Genomic DNA, 11,255 nt, shown 5'->3' on the forward strand with positions numbered 1-11,255 from the left:
AGTCCCCAGTAGATCAAAAGAATACATGCAATCCATGCGGCAGACAACAGAGAATCTTCAGTAGTGTCACCAGTCACTTGCCACACAGCCGTTACCAAAATATTAAACAGGGCTACACACGCCTTTAATCCCAGGACTTGGGAGGCAGAGGCAGATGGACCTCTGTGAGTTCTGGGCTAGCTTGGTCTATAGAGTGAGTTCCAGGACAGCCAGAGCTACACAGGAAAACCCTGTCTCGAAAAAATGTTTTTTAAAAAGTGAATAAATAAAATAAAAATCAAAAGGTAGCACATACTCTGCGCTGGGAAGAAAACCCAGCAACACCCAAAGCACGTGTCTTCTAGCAACCTGAGATCTGAAGGTTAGCTCTGCACTTGAAGACGCTCATCCAGATCAAACTGAGAAAATGGACCATTAGGTGTTAGTGCCCTATGGCACGCATGCTTGGTGACAGTGCTGCATGCTCAGAGACAGTGCTGCATGCTCAGAGACAGTGCTGTGTGCTCAGAGACAGTGCTGCATGCTCGGTGACAGTGCTGCATGCTCAGAGACAGTGCTGCATGCTCGGTGACAGTGCTGCGTGCTCAGAGACAGTGCTGCGTGTTCAGTGACAGTGCTGCGTGCTCAGTGACAGTGCTGCATGCTCAGAGACAGTGCTGCATGCTCGGTGACAGTGCTGCATGCTCAGTGACAGTGCTGCATGCTCAGTGACAGTGCTGCATGCTCAGAGACAGTGCTGCGTGCTCAGAGACAGTGCTGCATGCTCGGTGACAGTGCTGCATGCTCAGAGACAGTGCTGTGTGCTCAGAGACAGTGCTGTGTGCTCAGAGACAGTGCTGCATGCTCGGTGACAGTGCTGCATGCTCAGAGACAGTGCTGTGTGCTCAGAGACAGTGCTGCGTGCTCGGTGACAGTGCTGCATGCTTGGTGACAGTGCTGCGTGCTCAGAGACAGTGCTGCGTGCTCAGTGAGAGTGCTTCATGCTCAGTGACAGTGCTGCATGAACATGACTGTAAAAGTAATCACATCATGGAAATTGGGAGCTAATGCAGATCAGGCATTTTCATGCATACATGGTTTTATTTAATGTGAAGAACACACAACTGTGTGCAGCTGTATGCAGCTGGTACTATCACAAAGCTCTTAGCTTGGTTAGAGGGAAAACCAACATACAATTTAAAGCATGGGGGTACTGAGATGGCTCACTGTGTGAAGGGGCTTGCCATCAAGTCTGAAAGCCCAAGTTCAATTCCTGGGACCCACTTGGAGGGAGAAGAGAACCAGCTCCTAAAAGCTGTCCTCTGCATGGCTCGTGTGCACCCCACACATTAATACATCTATGAAAATAAGGCGGACCTAGGAGTGTAGCTCGTTAGTAAAAGTGCTTGCCTAGCACAAACTGGGTTTAAAACCCAGAACAACAGCATAAAAAATGAATAAGCAAAAAAATATTTTCTAAAAAAAAAATCCTTGGGCAGGAGGTTAGGGGTGTGGCTCAATAGAGAACACTGCGGGGCAGACACGAAGCAGCCCCTTGTCTGCACGCAAGTCCCCACCCCGGCTCTTAAGTGAGTGCGAGATGCTGGGCTCTTCCTCCTGCGACTGCCAAGCACACACAGGCGAAGCATAAGAGTAGCACACACAAGACACTGCTTGTGACCACTGGATGCAATATCAGGCCACTCACAGGACTGCATTCAACTGTTCATATGATGAAGAAAAGAGCAGAGGACCCAGGAGGACCCCTGACAAAGGTTCTTATGTGGGTCACCGGCCTATCTGTATTCACACACATCTCTTGGAGGACCCCGTGAGGCATAGCCACCATCAAGAGTGTCTACTTGTCTCTAGCCCCCAACTTGTCCTTACCTGAGATGGCAGAGCTGATGAAGATGGCCACACCGCTGCTGGGAATGGGTGCTGGGAGGGAGCCTGCCTGACCCTGGAGAAGCCGCTGGCGAGTGCCAGGGCTAAGGGGGCCCACATTCATGCTTCCCATCAAGGGCCTGAGACCCATGCACCTCACACCAGTGGCCGAGGAGTTCCTCTGTGAGACTGGCCAGGCACAGCCATGTGGAAGAGGGGGTGTATCCCAGGCTCTGTGGGCCCTTGGTTACTTGCTGCCTTGGTCACCCCAGCATTCCTTCGGGGTTGCCTAGATGCTGCTTCCACTCTGCTTGTCTGCAAAGACTAACAGGATATGGAGCGGCGGCTTTCCCGGGTGACTGGATGTTGTTCTTCAGGCACCAGAGTCTTCTTCCAGCTTCTCATGGAAGCTTCAGTAGTTGCCATAGCAGCCATGGTTCACAGCTCTGGGCACCGGAGCCCAGGGACCAGACAATCTTTCCAACACCAGGCTCCCCTGGGGCCTCTGTGTAAGTTGAGCCTGAGCCCAGATGTGCAGAAGAGACCAAGGGTTTCTGGGAGCCATACGTAGTCCTGGCATTGGGTCGAGACTCCTCTTTGTGCCTCTCATAAGCCAGTGTTCATGCACCGTGAAAGTAATGCAAGATGGTTGTATCACCTGGAGCCTTAAGCTGCCCCAGTGTCTGCAGACATTTATGATTCTCAGGAATAGGAGTGCCAGGAACTTCAAGAGAGTGGAGCCCCTGCCTAGGATCCCCAGTGGGGGGCTGGGGGCGTGGCTCAGGGTGGAGCCCCTACCTAGGATCCCCAGTGAGGGGCTGGGGGCGTGGCTCAGGGTGGAGCCCCTGCCTAGAATCCCCAGTGACTTGTGTAGATGGCTCAGATGCAGTCTGGTTTCTAGCCTGCCTAAGACCCCAGACCAGCGGTTCTCTACCTGTGGGTCACGACCCTTTTGACAAACTTCTATCTCCGAAAATATTTACATTCTGATTCATAACAGTAGCAAAATTGCAGTTATGAAGCAGCAATGAAAATAACTATGCTTGGGGGGGGGGTCACCACAGCAAGAGGAACCTTCCCAAAGGGCCGCTGCATTAGGAAGGTCGAGCACCACTGTGCAAGACCAACTCTCGGTGACAAGCATAGATGGTCTCTCTTGTGGCGAGAGCACAGCCTCCTCCATTGTCTTCTTGGAATGTGGAAGCGTCATGCCTCCTGGTCCAGGCATCTGCCCTGTCTTTGTGAACTGAGAGCAAACGCCCTCAGGTCATCTGTTTTTCATAAGTACTCTGTCAGGAAGCATCATGGGTCAACGAATATCAATGTAGCCATGGTGACAGAAGAAGGCCCTGAGAACACACGGATTTGCAAGGCGCCAAACACAGAATGCTTGATATGTGCACTATATTATATTGTATGGTATTTATATGAAATATTAATATGTACTACAGGAATGGCTTGGTGTGATGCTGTGGCTCACCTGCGATCCCAGCATTCTGGAGGGTGGTGAGGCAGGAAGGTCATGAGTCTCGGATTGACCTGGGTGTATAGCAACATCACTCAGTCCCCAGCACCTACACAGTGCCTTACCTGTGGCACTGGTAACTGGTAGCTCCAGTTCCAGGGGTTCTGACACCCCCTTCTGGCTGCTGAGGGCACTGCACACACGTGGTGCATATATGTACATGTAGGCAAAACATCCACTTAAAATGAAATAAATAAATCCTTTAAAAACAGAGCAAAACAAAAGAAAGCTGGCAAGAGAGATCAGAGGGTAAAGGTGTTTGGTCCCTGGAGTCTGCGCAAGGCTATGAAAGGAGCATACCAACACACACGAGACCAGCTCACGCTCCAGCTTCACAAGCCGTTAACTGCCCCCTCTGGGTGTTACAGGAGGCTCTTAACTCTTTGGTCTTGATCTTCCCCACAAGAGCCGGGTTTCTTCATGTGTTCGGAACCTACCCTCACTGCCACCAAAGCCCACACTCAAAAATATGTCCAGACTTGGTGCCTCCCCGGGGGCAGGATTCCCCTTGGTTAAGACGTCCTGGCCTAGCCGGGCGGTGGTGGCACATGCCTTTAATCTCAGCACTCAGGAGGCCTCTTGTAAATCCGAGGCCAGCCTGGTCTGCAGAGCGAGTTCCAGGAGAGGCTCCAAAGCTACAGAGAGACCATGTTTTAAAAAACAAACAAACAAACAAAAGCTGCCCTGGTCTGAGCAGGCGTGGTGGCGGAGCTGTAGCCACAGCACTCGGAGGGCTTGCCAACACGCTCCAGCCCCTGCCCCTGCCCTCGGAACTTCACCTGCAGGAACGGCAGTGCACCCTACAGTCCCAAGTCAGAAGGTGGAGGAGGGGAGGATCTTACAAACTGGTGAATTCAAGGTCAATCAAGGCTCAGCGAGACCAAGGGGGAGGGGGGGGCAGATGCCGATGCTGGAGCAGCAACAGCTCAACCCCAGCCTGGGTTAGCATAGCACATCAAGGGCAGCCTGGATTATATGAGATCCTGCCTCAAAAAGGCAGATGGTAGGGGAAGAGGAATGAGGGGAAAGGGAGAAGGAAAAAAGGGGGAGAGAAAGAGGAGAATCCATTTCTAGTTTAACTTCAGGGCCTTTACACATTAAACCCAATCTGTGTGACTCACATTCGTTCCCATTTTCAGAGCGGAATTCCCAGTCTCCTCTGAGGTTTCCTGAAGGTGCTTGACTTGATGGCCCCTTCCCGCCACCTCCGTGGAGGCCACCTTGTGTCCTGTGCGGTAGGTACTCACACCCCGTGTCCTGTGGGGTGGATACTCACACCCCGTGTCCTGTGTGGTGGATACTCATACCCCGTGTCCTGTGGGGTGGATACTCACACCCCGTGTCCTGTGGGGTGGGTACTCACACCCCGTGTCCTGTGGGGTGGATACTCACACCCCATGTCCTGTGTAGTGGATACTCACACCCCATGTCCTGTAGGGTGGATACTCACACCCCGTGTCCTGTGGGGTGGGTACTCACACCCCGTGTCCTGTGGGGTGGGTACTCACACCCCGTGTCTTGTGGGGTGGGTACTCACACCCCGTGTCCTGTGGGGTGGATAGTCACACCCCGTGTCCTGTGGAGTAGGTACTCACACCCCGTGTCCTGTGCGGTGGGTACTCACACCCCGTGTCCTGTGGGGTGGGTACTCACACCCCGTGTCTTGTGGGGTGGGTACTCACACCCCGTGTCCTGTGGAGTAGGTACTCACACCCCGTGTCCTGTGGAGTAGGTACTCACACCCCGTGTCCTGTGGGTAGGTACTCACACTCCGTGTCCTGTGGGGTGGGTACTCACACCCCGTGTCCTGTGCGGTGGGTACTCACACCCCGTGTCCTATGGAATAGGTACTCACACCCCGTGTCCTGTGCAGTGGGTACTCACACCCTGTGTCCTGTGGAGTAGGTACTCACCCTCAGGGCGCTCATCTCTCCATTTTCAATTACCCGGGGAATGTGGGTTCCACAGATGCACGCCTGGCTCTCAGTAAGAGGCTTCGTGAAGAATCTGTGCCTCAGTGGGTTCTTGGGCAGCCACCCATCATTTTGGCTCCCGAGTGTTACTGAAGACACCTCAACAAGAGTGTGTGTGGGTCTTCCCCAAGCTCAGCGCCCTTTGCAGTGCCTGCTCCAGGCTCTCCTGGGGACGCTAGCTTCCCTCTTGCTGGCAGGCAGAGCACCAGCTCTGAAGTCCCTGGGAGAAGGAAGTTGCCTGGGCCCAGAGCCACAGTGAAAACAAGGCTCTGTCTTTCCTGGTAGCTTTTGTCTTAGGTACTTTCTGGTCACCCCACCGAGTTCTCCCAGCAACTGGGATAAAGGAAAGGAACTATGGAACAGCCCGGGCTGGGCACCTGGCCAAGCCCGGTGGTTAACTGTTGTGTGCCAGGTTTGAAGGCTCTCAGCAGTGTGCCCTCTATGGAGGGGGGCGTTGCAGGCTGCTGGTTGGTTTGTATCTGTCACCAGCACGGTAAGGAGAAGCTGTGATCCTATCCCAGGACCGCAGGATTGTTGCTCTTCCTGAGGACCCGAATTTGGTACCCAGCACCCACATCAGATGTGGCTCACGGCCACCTGTACCTCCACCACCTTCTGGTCTCAGGGAACCACAGGGGCCTGTGCAATATGGGTCCTGGAGATCTCAAACCCAAGTCATCTGGTCTAACTAGGCAGCCCCAGTGGGGAAGGAAGGGTGACATTTGGGGCTGGGTATGCTTTGCCGAGCATGCAGAATGTAGAATAGTCATGGCTTCCATCGCTGTGGTGAAACCTCGCGACCAAAAGCAACTTGGTGAGGAAAGGGTTTATTTTAGCTTCCGGTCACAGTCTGATGGAACTCAAGACAGGAACTGAAGCAGAGGCCGTGGAGGATGCTGTTTCTGGCTTGCTCCCCGTGGCTTGTTCAGCCTGCTTCCTTAGATATCCCAGGACCACCTGCCCAAGGATGGAAGCGGCCACAGTGAGATGGCCCTCCCCCATCAATCACTAAGAAAATATGGCTGTCTGATTGGACCTGAAGCCCACTCAGCAGGAAGGAAATTGTGCCTGCTACTGAAATTCGAGCCAGTTTCTCGGGGCTGTGAGGTCAGGGACTGGGTGGGTTTGAAGGAACGGTCCCCATGGACTCACCTCTAGGGATTGGCGCTATTAGGAGGTGTGGCCTTGCTGGGGTGGGTATGGTCTTGTTGGAGGAAGTGTGTCACCATGGAGGTGGGCTTGCAGGCTCCTGTGCTCAAGCTATGCCCAGTGTGATACACAATCTTCTGTTGCCTGGGGATCAAGATGTAGGACACTCAGCTCCAGCACCACATCTGCCTGCATGCTGCTCTGTCCTGCCGTGATGATAAGGGACTGAACCTCTGAACTGTAAGCCGGCCCCAATGAAATGTCTTTCTTCCTGTGCTCATGGTGTCTCTTCACAGCAACAGAAACCCTAATTAAGACAGGGACCTAGTGCAACTGTGATAGATGAGCCTGGTTCCGTACTGCAGACTGCATCTCATCCTCAGCCCCACAGTTGAGTGTGGCTCCCACCCCTCGTGGCAGAAGCCTCTTCACACCAACTGGAACCCATCACAGCCAGCCACAGCTGGACAGTGGGGATCAGCAGATGTGGGAGCACAGCCCCAGTGATACGCCCTCATCCCAGCTCCTGCATCCCAGCCCAGAGAGCATCTGCTTAGAGGGGCCGGGAAGATCCTCAGAGCCAGAATCCCAGGAAGTCCACTGTGAAGCAGTCTCCCTAGGAACGGCTGCATAAACAAAACGGGGACAATATCAGCGGACTTGCCAATCTGGAAGGGAAAAAATCTCACAGGGTCCACCCCAGACAAAGAACTACAGGCCGCTAACGACTGCTGGGAGAGGGAGAGTTAGCCTTTCCCAGGAGGAGGACCCTGGCTGTCCAGTGCAGGGTGGTCAGCTCTGAAGCCATACACACAGACAATGAAAACAGGCTCAGCAGGTTGTGTGTATACATGTGTGTTCACACATGCACGTGTGTGACAATACTGTCAGAGGAAAGGAGGCTGTCACTGTGAGAGTCAGGGACATCTCAGGGATTCAGGAAGGGAACCTGGGAAGGGCTGGAGGGAGGAAAGGGGAGGGGAAGTGGTATAACTATACTCCAATTTTAAATGTTTGAGTTTTGTCTTTTTTTTTTCCCGAGACATAGTTTCTCTGAGTAGCAGCCCTAGCTGTCCCAGAACTCACTCTGTAGACCACACTGACCTTGAACTCACAGAGATCCACACGTCTCTGCCTCCCGAGTGCTGGGATTAAAGGTGTGCACCACCATCATCCAGCTTCAATTTAAAATGTTTTTAAGAAAGAAAATGTCCCTCCAGCTTGCCCAGGTCAGTCGTATGGTAGTGTCGTCTCCACTGAGGTCCCTCTTCCCAGATGACTGTCGTTTGTGTCAAGCTGACAAAACAACAAAAACCCAGCAAAACCAACCAGGAGAAGCAGTATGCCTGGCTTCTGCCCTACCAGACAGTCACAGACGAATTCCCACACTGCCAGGGTCCCTGCAGGAGTGCCGTCTCCTCCCTTCGGCTTGCCGCTAGTGATGATACAGTACAGTGTGTGCTGTGATTTTCAGTTGTGATTTTATGTATTCTTGGAAAGTGCAGGTGAGCGGAACACAGACACCACGAGGGCTTGGTAGGTGCTGAAGAGTAGGTGTCCCCCTTATCCTAAGGGAGAATCATACGCAGACACATTCACGTAGAACATATGACCCACTGGCACATGTAACAATATCCTATAGATGTAACACACAACATGTTCTGTATTGTATATGTATAATGTAATACCTGTGCATATAATATATAATGCATCCCACATAACTAATATTTAATCTATGCTATGTATATATAACAAAATAATATGTGTAAAATAAGTTACACGATGCAATGCAATATGTATTACACACATGACATACATTATAGAAGCATTATAGGCATATAACATGTGTTATATGTGTGCTATATGATAGACATATAACTATATAATATATTGCATATTAAATAATGCAGTAATGTATTGTGTTACTTAGTAAATATGTTGGCTATTACCTGTACATATATTCATGCATACATGTATGTAATTCACACTATATATCATATGTAGATAGTGTAGGTTTTACATATGTAACACATTACTCCTTAGTTGCGTATATTATATGAATCATACATACAACATATAACACATAAACACATAACACACAATATACATTAACTATACTTATGATACATATTATAGCCATGAAATATATGTCAGTGTAATACTGTATACAACATTTTATTTATATGTTGTGAGGTTTGGGGTGATTTTTTTTTTTTGACACAGGGTCTGTGTAGCCCTGGCTATCCTGGAAATCACTTTGGAAGTCAGAGGAATCCTTATGTCTCCAGAAAGCCATGTGAACAAGCTCTAGTTGCATATGCTTAAAACAGGGTCCTGTAGTCTTTTTAAAAAATGTTTATTTAACTTTATTTTATGTGCGATTGGTATGAAGGTGTCAGATTCCCTGGAACTGGAGTTACAGACAGTTGTGAGCTGCCATGTGGGTGCATGGGAATTGAACCTGGGTCCTCTGGGAGAACAGCCAGAGCTCTTAACCACTGAGCCATCTCTACAAATCCCGTCCTATAGTCTTGAACTCCTCATCTTGCTGCCTCCAACCTGTGTGGAGAGCCATCAGGTCTTTGGTCTCACAGTGGCTTACCTAAGCACTGGACTCCAGGGAATTTCTGTGCCTTTGGCGGTCTCCCACAAGCCTGACACATCCCCACCTTTGTCAGGAAGGGATCCAAGCTGAGTGACGTCAAGCCACAGTTGAATGCAGAGAGGAACAGTGGCGCCCTCTGTGGGTAGGTACGGGAAATGTGCGTGAATGGGCGAAGTTCCCTGTCCCAGAGACCACAGAGGTTCTAGAAAGATCAGAACACCGCTACGCTTGCACATTTGAGGGGGTGATGGACTTCTGCTGCCCCCAGAAAACCCAAGGCAGAGCGTGCTGGAGTACACCTTTAATCCCTGCACTCGACAGACAGAGACAGGCGGATCTCTGTGAGTTCAAAGCGAGCCTGGTCTACATAGGGAGTTTCAGGTTACCCTGGTATACATAGTAAGACCTGGCCTCAAGAAATAAAATTTAAAAATCAGCTGTGGGGGCTGGTGAGATGGCTCAGTGGCTAAGAGCACTGACTGCTCTTCCGGAGGACCTGGGTTCAATTCCCAGCAACCACATGGCAGCTCGCAGCTGTCTGTAACCCTGTTCCAGAGAATCTGACATTGTTATATCAATGTGCATGAAATAAGGTTAAATAAAGTTTTTTTTTTTAAAAAAATCAGCTGTGGTTAGCACATGCACTAAAATCAACGACTAATAAATGGAACCTCAGAAAACCGAGAAACTTCTACACAGAAAGGACAAGGGCATTTGGACAAAGCAGCAGCCTATGGGATGGGAGAAGAACAAAAAACTATATAACAAGAAAATAAATAATCCAATTAAAAATGGGTACACACATAAACAGAGAATTCTCAATAGAAGAATCTAAAATGACCAAGAAACATTTAAAGAAATGTTCTGAAGGCGTAAGTCACAAACAATGCCACACCAATTCGGGGTTATGATTATTAGGGTGGTATTTATTTAAAGGGGAAAAAACTTACAGATCACTGTCCCAGGCAACAGCCCTCTTTGCAACCAGGAAAGGAGTCTAGTCGCAGGCGGAGCAGGAAGTGAAGAGAGAGAGAAGAGGGAAGTGGCCGCTTTTTTAAAGGGAGAGAAACCACGCCCCAGTGGGCTGGTACCTCAGCGGTGATAGGCTGGAGGAGTGGGAGGACCTCCCGCAACACCTCCCCCTTTTGTTTAAATAAGAGAGTTCTAAACCTACTATGAAATTATATACAATAAGTACAAATATCCTATTCTAACTAGCTTAGGTCTTGTATAATAAATAACTTGGCCAAGTCATGAGAGAAAGTAACTACATTTATATAGTCTTCAACCCCATCGAAGATCTGAGAAGGGAAATAATGTTACCTGGGTAATTAGGAAGTTCAGTAGAACAACTTCCAAAACATGCAACAAATTACAGAGACAACTAGCTACCTGGGCAATCACCCAAAGTCACATTAGCAGCGTTGAAGCAACCAACTTTGGCTAAGGCCTAACATAACTGACATACCATTTTCTAAGGCAAGCAACTTTTCAAAACTATCTTACCCTGTCTTGGCAGGATATGACAGTCCTGTTTTATCCATTGATGCATGCTCTGTATCTTTGTCAGTTGTTGAGGTATGGGCATTTCTTTGCCCAAACGCCAGTTCTGCCAAAAAGAAAGGCTCCAGGTGGAGTGTCTTTGGTGCTCAACATTCTCTCGGGAATAGAGTGGTGTTGCCAGGAGCAATTGTGTCTCACTACCACAAAACTCTGAGTTAGATTAAAGGCCATTTTCTACAGCTCTTTGAAGAAGTTGAAGATTATCTATCTATACTGAGTATAATCTCTATATATCTAAAGAACCTGATTAGTCTATTATAAATGACAAACTTAGATGACTATTAGTCTATATAATTCTCAATATCTATCTAACTTAAAGACTAAGACAATAAACGACTGTGAAACAAATGAGGACAATGACCTCCAAATATAAACAATGTACAAATATACATTGCAGTAGGCAAATATATATCAATACACAATCATTATATAAGTATCTTAATCAGAGGTAGAAATGTACACTGCAATATGGTAAATATATACAATATATATATATATATCAATACAATATATGTCAATACATAAAAAAAATGTTTTAAACAGAGGTAGAAACATGCATGCGTACAATAGTCAA

Source organism: Microtus oregoni, unplaced genomic scaffold (assembly GCF_018167655.1).
Source record: "Microtus oregoni isolate MIOR12 unplaced genomic scaffold, Mior012 000025F_ref0000491, whole genome shotgun sequence".
Taxonomy (NCBI): domain Eukaryota; kingdom Metazoa; phylum Chordata; class Mammalia; order Rodentia; family Cricetidae; genus Microtus; species Microtus oregoni.